Source organism: Canis lupus, chromosome 2, assembly GCF_003254725.2.
Source record: "Canis lupus dingo isolate Sandy chromosome 2, ASM325472v2, whole genome shotgun sequence".
Classification (NCBI taxonomy): domain Eukaryota; kingdom Metazoa; phylum Chordata; class Mammalia; order Carnivora; family Canidae; genus Canis; species Canis lupus.
The window spans coordinates 19,059,221-19,074,760 of NC_064244.1; the positions used below are offsets into that span (position 1 = coordinate 19,059,221).

The 15,540-nt window shown below is 36.6% G+C and overlaps 1 long non-coding RNA gene across 1 annotated transcript in view; it reads right to left on the reverse strand.

Moving 5' to 3' along the window:
* Positions 1-392: 392 nt before the first annotated feature.
* LOC112659062 (uncharacterized) overlaps positions 393-15,540 on the reverse strand; it is a 48,156-nt gene continuing 33,008 nt past the window's right edge. Inside the window, exon 5 of the long non-coding RNA XR_007405514.1 lies at positions 393-695. This is a non-coding gene — a long non-coding RNA (uncharacterized LOC112659062). The remainder of the gene's footprint in view (positions 696-15,540) is intronic.

Consider the following 15,540-nt stretch of genomic DNA (forward strand, 5'->3'; position numbering starts at 1 on the left):
ATTTAACCAGCTGAACCACCTAGGCACCCAGCTCTTTTGAAAATTTAACAGGATTTTCAGACTGCATAGTATCCCGATATCCTCTGTATTTTTCTCTTTGCAAATTTTGTACACATTTACTCAAAACTTCTCCTTTTTGAACATGTGGAAAATAGCCAAAAGATCCTATTTGATATTCTAGTTAGAAGTATGTCGTTTTTCCTTTCCTTTGACTGGAATGGTATAATTGGGAAATCACTCCTGAGCTTCATGTAGCTTAAATGTGGCAAAAAATTGTCATAAAAAAGAGTCTATAATGAAGGCAGGTTCTGTAAGCGTTAGGTCACTGTGGATTTAGATGGAATAAAAGGACAGGATTAGTTTAAACAAATAAACAGCTTAAGATTTTCTATTTTGTGTTGTTTTACTTTGCCTCAAAATGGTGAACATAAACATTTAGTAAGAAAACCATTTCCCCTCCTGGCTTTGTTACGATCTTTTTCAAAAGTGTTGAGGGTTGGTGGATGGGGGGAGGTATTGCTTGGTCAATGCCCCTGAATCTACTGGAAGTGAGGTTCTTGAGGTAGTCCGTGAATACAATGCTTCTTAGAGACATCTCTTTGGGTTCTCCTTTTCCATTGATGTTCTTTTAAACCACTTCTTTAACTTGTCAGAGAAATGGAGACTATGGAGGCATTTCCTTAGTATCCTGTCTCCTAGGATTTTGAAATAAATTTTTCCCAGATTTATTAAGACATAATTGACATAAAGCACTATCTAAGTTTAAGGTATACAGCCTCATGATCTGACATATATGTTCTGAAACAATTCCCACAGTAAGTTTATGAATATCCTCCATCTCATATAGATGCCAGAAAAAAGAAAAAAAAAATGTTTGTTTCCTTGTGATGAGAACTCTAGGATCGACTTTCTTAACAACTTCCACATATACTATACAGCGGTGTTAGCTGTAGTCATCATGGTGTACATTCCATTCCTGGTACTTAAAACTGGAAACTTGACGGGACGCCTGGGTGGCTCAGTGGTTGAGCATCTGCCTTTGGCCCAGGGCGTGATCCTGAGTCACGGGATAGAGTCCCACATCAGGTTCCCTGCATAGAGCCTGCTTCTCCCTCTGCCTATGTCTCTGCCTCTCTCTCTCTCTTTGTGTGTCTCTCACTAATAAATAAATAAAATCTTAAAAAAACAACTGGAAACTTGGACCTTTGACTACCTCCTTCAAATTCTCCTGCCCCTCTGGTAACCACAAATCTGGTCTCTTTTTCTATGTGTTTTGGTTTATTTTTAAAACTATACATATATGTATTATATAATATATAATTTATATATGTTTGTTTATATATTTATTTCTATAGATATATATTTTTATTTTATATATGTACATTGATTCCACCTATAAGTGAGATCATACAATATTTGTCTTTAACATAATGCCCTCCGGGTCCATCCATGTTGTCACAAATGGCAGAATTTCTTTCCTTTTTTATGGTTGAATAATATTCCATTGTATATACATACAACTTTTTTATCCATTCATCTGTTGATGGATGCTTAGGTTGTTTCCATACCTTGGCTGATGTGAATAATGCTGCTGTGAAAATGGGAGATGATAACTCTTTGACATAATGTTTCATTCCCTTTTAATATATTCTCCAGAATGGAATTGCTTGATCATATGTTAGTTCTGGTTTTAATTTTTTGAGTAACCTCTGTACTGTTTTCTTTGTTGATTGTACCAATTTATATTCCCATCAACAATACACAGGGGTTTCCTTTCCCTACATCTTCACCAACATTTGTTATCACTTACCTTTTTGATAATACCTATTCTAATAGGCATGAAGGTGGTATCTCATTGCAGTTTTGATTTGCATTTCTCTTCAGCGTAGTGATGTTGAGCACATTTTCATGTACCTGTTGGGCATTCATATATATCTTCTTTGAAAAAAAAATGTCTTTTCAGGTCTTTTACACGTTTTTTAATTGTTTTTTTTTTTTTCCTACTGAGTTGTAAGAGATCTTTATATATTTTGGATATGTAATCCTTATCAGAAAATCTGATTTGCAAACATTTTCTCCAATTCAGTAAGTTGCCTTTTCTTTCTGTCAATGATTTCCTTTGTCATGCAGAGGCTTTTTGGCTTGATACAGTCCTACTTGTTTATTTTTTATTTTGTTGCTTGTGCTTTAAGTAAAACATCCAAAAAATCATTGGCAAAACCCATGTCAAGGGAGTTTTTTTAAAAAAGACTTTATTTATTCATTCGTGACAGACACAGAGAGACACAGAGACACAGAGGGAGAAACCGCCTCCTCTCGGGGAGCCCAATGGGGACTCAATCACTGGACTGGGATCATGCCCTGAGCTGAAGGCAGATGCTCAACCGCTGAGCCACCCAGGTATCCCAAGGAACTCTTATCTCGTGTTTTCTTATAAGAACTGTATGGTTTCCTATCTGAAATGTGTTTTTAATAAAATGCCTTATCCATAAGATTGGGATTTATCATTATTTCCTTTTTCAGAATGATCTGGAATGATAATACTGATGACAGTAATCATTTCCATTTATTGAATATTTACCAGGTAATAGGCACTCATTGAATTGAATATTTACCAGGTAATAGCTAAGTGCTCTTTACATATTATTTCACTTTATTCTCAAGCTTGTGCTATAGATACTATTATTACATCTATTTTATTAATTAGAAAACTGAGGATTTGAGAGATTAAGTAATTTATTTGCCCAAGGTTGGGTAGCTACATTGGGCTGCAACTGGGATCAGAACCTGTAACTTACTGAAGAAACGGTTTTAGTTTATAGTTTTACCATTAAGGTATAATGATCACTTGAATTATCAGGGTCTTATTCCATCAACTCTACATGTTGGGATTAAGTAGATCAATGAGTAAACAGCATTACCTAAACTGGGAATTGCTTGGTTCACAAATTTTTGGTTGCTGTTGAACATGGAAAATACTAAGAAACTTTTTGAAGTAGTTGCAAATTTTTAAATCAAGAGAGTTTTTTTTACAAAAATCTGGATTCTGAGTGTTTCATGAAAATTCCAAATCTCTGTCATCCCGGTCTTGCATTCTGTCACTGCAGTGATTGGCTAGAGCTGAATGTGCCCATCCCTTTAAAGAAGGGATTCAATTCACCAATGTCCCTTCTGGGAGCTTCACTCATTCAGGCTGTTTCCCTGGTTCCTGTAGGCGTTTGAGTTTTGGTTCCAAGATTAGCTGATTCTTAATGTTTATTTGGTTTTCGACTGATTCTTTTCCATACGACAAGCTTATCATCCTGGTAAACTAACTTTCCTCTTACTGAAACATGGCCTCAGTGTATAATAACTGGAAATCTTTTTGGAAGTTCACATTATAAATTTATAGAACTAGACACAAAATCCATCCTAAATTCCGAGGAACTACAAGAGCTGCAATATGCCAGTTTCTGCCAAGCATTCTTAACAACAGATCACACAGAAGTTATACAGTATCTTTAACAGTCACATTAAATTAAAGTGCAAGTATTGGGGAAGACAATGCAAAGCCATGTGTGTTTTGTAAGGATATTTTTTTTTAATTTATTTTTTATTGGTGTTCAATTTACTAACATACAGAATAACCCCCAGTGCCCGTCACCCATTCACTCCCACCCCCCGCCCTCCTCCCCTTCCACCACCCCTAGTTCGTTTCCCAGAGTTAGCAGTCTTTACGTTCTGTCTCCCTTTCTGATATTTCCCACACATTTCTTCCCCCTTCCCTTATATTCCCTTTCACTATTATTTATCTTCCCCAAATGAATGAGAACATATAATGTTTGTCCTTCTCCGACTGGCTTACTTCACTCAGCATAATACCCTCCAGTTCCATTGTAAGGATATTTCTTAATTCTACATGAGTTGAGGATGATTGACATGCAGAATCTAAATAATGGAATTGGTTGTTTTCTAATTGATGCTTTACTTAAGGTGAGTTTCTCCTATTGGCTATAAAAAGACTATTAGTGAAGATGTTCCTGGAAAATGTAATAGGATTTGTTTCTTTGTAAGATATTTTACAATGCTGAAAAATTTCCCTCCTAGCATCAATTTGAATGTGGTGTCCATTTTTTTTAATCTGGCAAACTAACTTCTGAAGCCATGCATTCATTTTATGTGTATGTGTGTTTCCCCTTAATGAGATAAAATTAAATATAAAAGAATTGAATCAGACCAAAACATGTGACACAATGGTCTTGTTTCCATCACACACAGAAACAGCTTGTTTTAATAATCAAATACGTTTCCTAAGGGTCTTGTTAAATTGCTGAATGTAAATTGCAATTGGAATTGACTATTAAAGATCTTAGTAGAGTAGGTTAAACATCTGTTCAATTTATTACAATTTTATTTGTACTTCAGCTGTAACTGGGGCAATTAAGCCAATCAGAGCAAGCAAATCAAATCTAATTTACACTCTAATGGACTCAAAATGAATGAATAAACACTGCACTACTAGATCCAAATGATTACACATGTCTCTAAGGATTTTTTTTTCTATTTCAGTATAGAAAACCATGGTGTTCATACTATAACTAAGCACCTAAGGATGATGTAAACAAATCTGAACATCTCCTTATTTTTTCATGTTTTTATAAAATTGCTAGATAAAAACCAAGAATTTAATAAATTAGAGTCCTTCTTAACTCCGACAACTTTATTTACAAAATCATTCATTAAGTCCAATATCTGAATGCCAGAATTGTTTTTATTGGAGTATAGCTGGCATACAATATTATTTTGCCTTCAGGTGTACACCATAGCAATTTGACATTAATATACATTATGAAATGTCCTCCACAATAATTGTAGTTCTCATCTGTCACTGTACAAAGTTATTACAATATTATTGACTATATTCCCTGTGCTGTACTTTACATCCCTGTGATTTATTTTTATAACTGCAACTTTATACTTCTTAATCCCCTTTACCTATTTCACTCCTCCTCATCCCATCCCACATCCCCCTGGCCACTACCAGTTTTCTTTATAAGTGTTTCCCTTTTGTTTGTTCATTTGTGGTGGTGGTTTTAGATTTCACATATAAGTGAAATCGTATGATATTTGTCTTTCTTTGACTTGTTTTACTTACCACAATGCTCTCTAGGTCTGTCCATATTGTAAATGGCAAGGTTTCATTTTTAATTATGGTAGAGTAATATTCCATAGCATATATATGCCACATCGTCTTTATCCATTTATCTGTTGATGGACATTTAGGTTGCTTCCATATTTTGGCTATACTAAATGATGCTGCAATGAACATGGGTTGCATGGATATTTTTGAATTAGTGTTTTTGTTTTCTTTGGACAAATACTCAGAAGTATAATTGCTGTATCATATGGTAGTTCCATTTTTAGTTTTCTGAGAAACCTCCATACTGTTGTCCATAGAGACTGCACCAATTTACATTCCCACCATTAGTACTCAATGGTTCCCTTTTCTCCACATCCTTACCAACACTTATTATTTCTTGCCTTTTAGATCCTAGCCATTCTGACAGGTGTGAGGTAACATCTCATTGTGGCTTGGGTTTGCATTTCCCTGATGATGAGTGATACTAAGCATCTTTTCATGTGTCTGGCAGCCATCTGTATGTCTTCTTTGGAAAAACGTCTATTCAGGTTCTCTGCCCATTTGTAATCAAATTGTTTGGGGTTTTTTGGTTTTTTGTTTTTGTTTTTGTTTTTATTTTGTTTTGTTTTTTTTTGGTATTGAGTGGTATGAGATCTTTAAATATTTCGGTTTATTAACCCCTTATCAGATCATTTCAAGCATCTTCCCCATTCAGTAAGTTGCTGGTACTCTCCTTTACTGTGCAAAAGCTTTTTAGTTTGATGTAGCCACGATTGCTTAGTTTTGCTTTTGTTGCCTTTGTCTGAGACAGGTCCAAAAAATATTGCTAAAACTGATGTCCAAGAATTTCTCATTTCCTTTTTGGATTTTTATGGTTTCAGGTCTTACATTTAGGTCGTTTGTTTGTTTGTTTGTTTGTTTTTACATTTAGGTCTTTAATCCATTTTGCATTTATTTTTTATAAGATATAAGAAAATAGTCCAGTTTCATTCTTTTGCATGTAGCTGATGTAGAAAATTTTATTTAACAGTATTCATGAATATTCAATATTCATGGCTAAATGCCAGAATTTAAATGGAACATACAGACATGAATTTTGTTAAATTTTCTATATTCTTTTTTTTTTTTTTTTTTTTTTTGCTTTAGCCCTGGTTTGTAATAAGGAAGAGTAGTAATGGATTTAATGTTATCAGTTAAAATCTTGTTGCTCTTTGTTGGGCTCATACAATTGAGAAATGACAACTTGACAATACAGAAATGTGTCATTCTGCACAGTATCTAGGTGGAGCAAGTTAACATCCATCTTACGAGGAGCTCAGGGTCATCAAAGCTTCCAACAATACACAAAAACATGCATCTCCAAATGCAAGTTTAATGTTGCAAAGGGAGCACTAGGATTTGGATGGAGCTCTCGGCTGACCTAACAGGAATGTCTGGGGAGCTGCTATTGTTTAGGTTTAGCAAATATCAAACAGAATACTATTATATAGTCTGTACCAGATTGAACAAAAATTAATTATTGTGAAATAATAGCATGCTAGGCAGTATGTTAGGATATTTTATAGACTACCACCCTATTTGGTGAACTGAAATTTCTACATTTGGGGAAATAACCCTAGAGTCAATAAGCTATTGTGGCTAATTTTTACAAGGGGTACCTTTTAATGCTGTCCAACTGGCCCTTTAGTAAGCTCACTGGTAACACTTGTATAATTTGATTTGGGATCTGAGGGCTTGGCGGATGCCATGTATTCCATCCTTTTGCCTCCAATATCTGATGAAAGCAAATTCAGCTAAGGTCCCCTTCCTTAAAGGAAAGGGCTTACAATTGAGTTTGGCCGTATGTCTTAGAACACATTGAGTCTGGCTCGAATAAAGCCACCAAATCAAGGAAAGACACACCCAGGCTAGACCTCTGCTGCTGCTCATCACATGTATACTTCTCTTCTCCTAGATGTGCTCTTTGCTATACATAGGACACTTTCCTGCTAGACCTGCTTGCTCTTTCAGTCCATCATTTCCAACTGCTTTAGATAAAGCAACAATCATTTATCAGGAAGTTACCACAAAGAGTCATAGACTCAGTCCCACTCTTCAGAGAATGCATTGTATTATGTCCGGATAAGTCCCTGCCTCCTTCCTAGTCTGTCTTAATGTCTCAGATAATTTTGAGTTGCTATTTAGTGCCAGGTGCCAGCATGGTCCCAAGAATATAATTATAAGCAAGAAAGACCTGTTCCCTGACCTTACAAAGCTAGTGGGGGAAGAAAAAGCATCAATCAAATATGCATACAATGAATGTGAAAATGAAACCTCAGTAACAATTACAAAGGTAAAGTCAGAATACAGAGACAACAGAGACTACATTCAAGGCTTCTTGCCTAGTTAGGTTGAGGAAGGCTTCCGGGTGAAAGTCAGAGAAGGATCTATCTGGCTGAGATATAAAGGTGAAAAATTAGTTACATGGGTGAAGAGATGAAGAAAGAGGGTTCCAAAGAGAGGAGACAGGGATATATGAATATCTGGAAACTGGCTAAAGTATGATACTTGAGAGAAGGCTTTGACTGAGAAAGCCTATGATAGCGGTGTAGGCTGGGGCTTCTTGGAGGAGTGGAGGAGGGGCTGTGATTTATAGAACCTGTTAATCATATTAAGAAAGGTTGCTTTTATGTAAAAAGCACCACAGAATCTTAGAGATACTTAAGCAGAAGTTCAAACATGACTCTGCCCTCAGCGAGGAGAATGAATTCCTTGGAGCAAAGCAATAGCAGCTGGACCAATGGACCATCGGGAGACCATAGACTCCAGTTGTAGGAAGACGCTAGCTTAGGTTAGGCTGGTCATAGTAATTAAGACAAGTGGATAGACTTGGGGAGTGTAAAGGTAAACATTTTGGTTTTGGGTCACTCTTTGTTTCAGGTACTTTGTGTTTACCATTGATTTTTAAGCTTCATCCCCAATAAAGGACAGACTTCTCCAACACAAGTTTATCTTTTCTTCACCTTCTTTTTCCCCTGCATTTACCTTCCTTTGCTGTTGTCTTATCCAGATAGTGGAACCCAATTTAACTTGGAGGATTAAAAAAAAATAAAACACCTAAACCAAACCTTTCAACTCCAATGCTTCTTTTCAGCTGAATGGCCCATTTCTTTTCTCTTGCTGTTTTTGGTGGAGTAGCTATGGAGCAGAGAGAGGTAGAAGGACGAGGACTTGAACACATTTGGAACATGGCCAAGACATCTTTACCTTTGTGGAGTCCTGATGAAATCTGGCTGTTATGAATCCTAAGTGAGTCTCATGATGTTTTCCAAGCAAATGAGACCACTTTGTGAAAAGCAAAAGCGTCTTCTCACCAGGAAAAGGGGCCATGTGCAAGAGGAGGAGGTGTAAATGGAGAGGAGCCATCAGCCCTTTGAGAAACTACATGATGTAACAGCCCCACTACACTGCCTCATTTGTGCTGGAAAATTTTAAATAGTCAGAGAACTATAATCCTATCCCATTAGCATAGCAACAAGTATGTTCTCAGCATAATAAACTTGGTTCCAGGGTGGCATTCAGCTCCATTTTGCATGCCCTTCTGTCTCACCTTTTATTGCCAATGCCATTGAAGTCCTAATGGAAAGACAGCCTTTGAAAGAACCCTGCTGGCTTTTTGGCTGCCTGTTGGCAACAGAGGAGACAAGGAGGACGAGAATATACATTTGTAAAGTTCCACTTGCTTATCTTACTTAGGGACAGCATTTTCTCCTTTCAAGCTTGTCTCCCAGCCACTGTAATTAGGCTTTCCTGAAACAGTCTTGCAGCTGTCTTGACATCACAATAGTGTTTTGATAAGCTCGGACAGTTACCAGTTCATCCGTCTGGCAAGACATTGCTGCATACCCAAAGGTTTCACTGTATCCTGGTGGATGCCATTGGTTCTCAAAGGGAAAGGGAAATATTTTTACAACAATATGCAAAGAATTCAGAAGCAAACTTATGGTGTTGAAACTTCTGTCTTCAAACCTAGCAACCAGTCTTCTCCTATTAAATCATTAATTTTCCAGGGCATAAATGAGCCTAGAGTTCTTTCACTGATGAGTAGGCAAGGCAAAAAATAATCAGAGAAAGAGGGAGACTATGTGACACCAAGGGAGACATACATGGACAAAGCGAGAGGACAAGAAAGGCAAGAGGGAGAGAAATGTCTTGATTGTAAGCTTCCTGAGGTCAAGACTCTGGTTTCCAGTACACTGCTGCTTTTGAACATGATCTTGCGGTCATGCTATGACTGGGAGTAACAGGAACTCACCCCCCTTGAGTCAGTGGTTTTGCAGTCAGATTGAAAGTCTCTGTCATGTATCAAGCAAGGTCTTCTAAAACGAGAGAATCTTGAATTCAACCAGAATCATCTAAGGCAGTGACTTCAGGAGTCTTTTCACTTACGTGGAGTGAGGCTGTCCAGTAAGACTTTCAACAATGATGGAGACGGTGTATTTCTGGCAGTCAAAGCACTTGAAATGGACTAGTGCAAGTAAAGAATTGAATTTTTTAATTTAAAATTTCAATTGATGTAGCTACATTTGTCTGCTGGCTACCATATTGGACAGCGCACTGGGAGGGCCAGCACTACTCATAAGGATTCATATACCCTCACATCCGAAGATAAAACAGAATCATCTTCCTCCCTCCCAAGACTAGAATTATCCTGCAGCCATTAGCTCTGAGACAAACCTCACACTCTCAAGTGGGAAAGAAAGGCATCTGAGGAACAGAGCAATGCCTCAAGCCCTTGGGCAAAAGCCATGCCCCTTGCTCTTTACAACTTCACTCCATTTCTTTGGAAAATCTAGTCATTGCAAATATTTCTAACATCACTGCAGAAGGAGAATAACAACTTTTGCTTTTGATCAAGTCCTGTAGGGCTAGCACAGCGCTAAGTCTCTACTTGAGAGATGCTTACTAATTCGATGTCTGTTCTAAAAAGGGAGTCCTCAAACTTTTGTAATAGGACTATCTTTATTATGAGACATGATTTCTTGATACTGGGAGGCAAGAAAGCATTAACCCCTCCAGCTGCAGTTGTGTGGTTGCTTTTAATAACCCTTTTGCTTATAAGTAAGACCCTTCGTTTGAGCCATACTCAAGGTTGTTTATGTTTTTCAGAAAACCTCTCACTGATTTCTGCTGTCATCGACTCATCGAGGCATTAATGAATAGGACAGTAGCTATTCTGGGCCAGCTTTTTGCTCTGTGGTACTTGCGCTCTGCCTGTGTGTATCAGTAAAAGTGGAGTGTAAGCAAAGGGGGGAGGCAACATTTGGCCCATTGATTTCACTGCAGCTGCTAAAACAGAAATGCCAACGCAAAGCTGAGCCACTAATTGGAAATGGAATAAACTGAAGAAATATTGGTTCAAATGGCAGCTATATTTTTGAAGAGAAGATTTCAGTTGAAATGCCATAGGAGACAGTTAGCCAAAACATTTGTCTGTGGAAATTTCTCTTCTCCATTTTATTCAGATTTACAGCTGGGTGCTAAGTGAAGCATTTCTTGAGAACACATGCCATGGATAAACCAAGATGTTTATTTTCCTCAGTAGCAGATCAGATTGAACTCACAACAAATAGTTCAATTAGCATGATTACTAATAGGCTGATTAATGCAGGCTACAGCGAATGAAATTGGTTGTGTTGGAATGGAGCTCCTTGGTGGGTGAAGTTGGTAGCAGAGCAAGGCACCTGCAACCAGTTTCTGGTTTTGATGGAACATCAGGGTGAGAAAGGGTCAGCTTGAGAATGAGTCTGCATGTTTTGTGAAACTGCTACTTGATGCACTGGGCCTGAGGGTGCTCTCCGGCTCTTATACAAGGACTCCTGGCCGGAGTTCTACATTCCTCTTGGAGTTTAGTGTCAGGAAAACACTTGCTTCTCCTGGTGAGCTACTTTAATTCCTCATATCAGGCAATAAAACTCCACATCTGATTTCCATGTCGCTTTCGCCCAGAAATCCTGAAAACTCAGCTGACTTCACCATTCATTACATTATTAACCTTGGCTTTTGCTGCTTCCTACCCCCACCTGGTGAAGAGCCAGCCCCAAAGATACTGGTAGTCTGTGGAATTTGCCCCTATCCTTTCTGAGTAATCTTGAACAAGTCTCCTTTCTCTCTGAGCCCTAATTTACTCACCTGTGAAGTGGGCAATAATTGTTTTTTTATAGATGTTTTGCTCTAGCGATGATTCATAGTAAACATTTAAACATGCTAATTATAGGGTTGTATGGTGACAGATGGTAGCTACACTTGCCATGAGCACAGCATAACGTATAGAGAAGTGGGATCACTATGTTGTACACCTGAAACTAATGTAACGTGTATTAGCTGCACTTATTTTTCTAAAAGCCTCAAAAGCCAAAAATGTTAATTATTGAATTTTAAATCATTCTTTCAACCTGCACTTAATCTCAATGATAAATCATATTAGGAAGCAAATATGACATTAATGCAATCATCATAAATATAGCTGGGGGTGCCATTATTTCAAGGGTTAGATACATTGATATTACTTTTCCTGTGTATTTACAGTTCTTTCTGAAGTTAAAATCTAAGTAGAGTGAAATGTGCAAATCTTGTGTACAACTCTGAACTTCGACTCATGTAGGCTATACCCCTTTAAGATGTAGAACATTTCTTTTACCCACGAAATTTCCCTTGGGCCTCCTTAAGTCAACACCTCCTCAGACAAAGCTTTTCTGAATCCTTTCACTGTAGAGTCCTTTTGCCTGCTTTAGAAAAATATGTAAATGGAATCCTACAGTGTATATTTTTTTTCTGTCTGGCTTCTTCTGCTTAAGAGAAGTATTGAGATTCATCCATGTTATTGAGATGGATGATAAATATCTTTTAATGCTAAGTATCTCCTGTTGTATGAAGATACCATAAATTATTTATTCTCCTGTTGAGGGATGTTGGACTGTTTTCAACTTCTGGCTATTATGAATGAAGTTGCTGTGAACATTCCTTTTACCAGCCTATGGTAGTTTTATGTTTTCTTCACTCCTGGAAACTTTCATAAGAGTGAAAAGACTATAGAAAGTATGCTGTCCCATTTTATAGTCCTACCGGCAAAATAAGAATGTTCCTTGCCAAGACTGGGTGTTACCTGTCTTTTTAAAAACAATATAAAAGATATGCTTTCATATTTTTATATTTATTAAAATATATTTATGTGTTTTTAAATAAACTTTCAATTTTTGAATAGTTTTAGATTTGCAGAATTATTTCAGATGGTAGAGACTTGCAATATATCCCATACTCAGTTTTCCCTATTATTACCATCTTGCATTAGCATGGTATATTGCCACAACTAATGAATCAATATGGACACGTTACTAATAAATAAACTAAAGCTCATATTTTATTCAGATTTCCTCAGTTTTCTCCTAATGTCCATTTTCTGTTCTAGGATCTCATCCAAGGTACCACATTACATTCATTAACTGTATTTGTTTAGGCTCCTTTCGGCTGTGGCAATGTCTCTGACTTTCCTTGTTTTTGATGACCTTGAAAGGTTTCAGAAGCACTGGTATTATATCGAATGTCCCTTACTTGAGATCTGTCTGCTGTTTTTTTTTGTTTTTGTCTTATTTTGTTTTGTTTTGTTTTCAAAATCAGGCTGGAAAATGTGTTTGGGGAGGAAGATCACAGAAGTAAAATGTAATTTTCATCACATCATATGAAGAATATGTACTATCAGGAGGATTTATTACTGTTGAGGTTAAGCTTGATCACTTGGGTGAGGTAGTGTTTGTCTATTTTTTTCTATTATAAAGCTTCACTTCTCTTTTTTCCTTTCCATATTATACTCAAAGTGGAAGTCATTATGCACAGACTACACATAAAGAGTAAGAAATTCTGCTGGACCTCCTTCAGTGTAGAGTAGTTACAGAAATTATTTTGAATTCTGCATAGGTGATTTGTCTACTATCTTATTTTCTTATTTAATCACTTATATCAGTATGAATGCATAGATATTCATTTGATACTTTGGGCTGTAATCCGGTACTTTTTTTTTTTTTTTTTTTTTACTTTCTGGGTTTTTTGGATGCTAAATCGTTTCAGCTTCGGCCATTGGGAACTCTTTTATTTGGCTCCTGTGGTAACACTTCCATCATTATATGAGTCTTTTCTTTCATAGTGTTTTCCTGTTTTGCAGCATTATGAAATGCTTCAGAGTTATCTTGTCATTTCCTGCCTCAGCCTGAGAGCCAGCCATTTAAGGAGCCCTGGTGCCTTTGACTGGAGTACAGTCTTTAGAAATGAAGATCTGCCTGCCAGGTGTTCTCACTATTTCTAGGATGTTCTTCTAAGGCACTCTCAGCAGGCAGAGGAAGGAATTATGTGTGTATGCTACCCTATGTTTGTATGTATTCATGCAAATACTTCTGTATGTGACCATCTGTGTCTGTATAAACCTAAATATGGGTTAATACTGATGTCTCTGATCTATCACCACATGGATCACTCTAGCCTACTCCTTCCCTTCATCTGTGACTTCCCACAGTGACAGCGAGAAGCCTGCATCCCTTTCTCTGCTAGCCATTATTTTTTTTTCTTCAAATGCTATTGGTGTTACATTTTTAGATGCATCACCAAATCTAAGGTCAATGTAGATTTTCTCTCATGTTTTTTTTTTTTTTTTTTTTGCAGAAGTTTTATGGATTGGCATTTTACATTTTTGGTCTGTAATCCATTTGGAGTTAATTATGTACAAGGTATGAGGTTTGCAACTAAATTCTTTTACTTATTTTTTTGCATACGGACATCCAATTGTTCTAGTACCTTTGTCACAAAGACTTAGCTCTCCATCAAATTGCCTTTGCTCCTTTTCTCAAAAATCAGTTGATGGTGTTCATGTGAGTCTATTCTGTTGCATGTATCCATATGCCCATTCTTTCACTAATATAACACTGTCTTGATTACTATAGGCTTATATCTATCTTGAATCAAGCATTGTGAATCTTCAAAATTCATCCTTCTTAAGAACTGTGTTGGCTATTCTAAGACCTTGATATTTGAAATAAGTGTCAGCATCAATTTGTTGAGATCCAACAATGAGCCTGCTAGGATTTTGCTGGGGCTGAAGTTGAAATTATAGGTCAAGATGGGATAAATAAACATTGTTTACAATACTAAGTATTTCAATCCAAGAATAAAAAGTATCTATTTATATAGATCTTCATAAGTCTTTAATAAGTTTATGGTTTTCTGCTTATTGATCTTATACATCTTTTGTTAGATCCATACATAAATAAATTATTTTGGGAGCTACTAAAATAGTATTGCGTTTTTTAATTTCAAATTCCAATGATCTGTTGTAAGTTTCTAGGAAAGTCAATGAATTTTGTGTATTAACCTTGTATCCTGAAGCCATGTTTGTAATCATTTATTAGTCCCAGGAGATTTTGGGGGGTAGTTCTTTGGATTTTCTACATAGACAATCATGTCATCTGTGAAGAAAGATACTTCTATTCCTTCCTTCCCAGTTAGTGTATCTTTTATTTTTTATTGCACTGGCAGGACTTCAAGTATGATGTTGAATAAGAGTGATGAGAAGAGACTTCCTTGTGTTATTCCTCATCTAGGGGAAGGCATCCAACTTCCTATCATTGTTTGATGTCAGCAGTAGACTTTCTTTTATTTTTTTATTATTATTTTTAAAGATTTTATTATTTGGGGGAGAGAGTGCATATGAGAGAGAGAGAGAGCTGGGATCTGGGAGGAGGGGCAGAGAGAGAAGCAGACTCCTCACTGCGCAGGGAACCCAACTTAGGGCTGGATCCCAGGATCCAGAAATCATGACCTTACCGGAAGGCAGACGCTTAACTGACTGAACCCTCCCAGGCCCCCCCAGTAGATTTTCTTTTTAGATATTCTCTATCAAACTGAGGAAGTTTCTATTCCTAGTTTACTAAGAAGATGTTTTTATTATTATTATTATTATTATTATTATTATTATTATTATTATTATCCTGAAAGGGTGCTTGACTTTTGTCAATTTTTTTTTCTGTGTTGATTTATAGAAATATATGATTTTTCTTGTTCTGTTGATGGTAATGGGTTGCATTGATTTTGCTAAACAATATTTGTATGCATAGAATAAATCACACTTGGTCATAGTATGTAATTCTTTTTTATACATTGTTGGATTTTATTTGCTAATAATTTGTGGGAACTTTGTGCATACATTCATAAGAGATAATAGTAGTTTTCCCTTCTTATAATTTTTTTCCCACTGGTTTTGGTGTTAGGGAAAATACTGGCCTCATAGAGTAAGTTAAGAAGTATTCTCTTTGCCTCTGTTTTCTGGAAAATATGGTGAAGAATTGGTATAACTGCTTCCATAAATATTTGGTAGAATTCTTCGATGAATCCAGCTG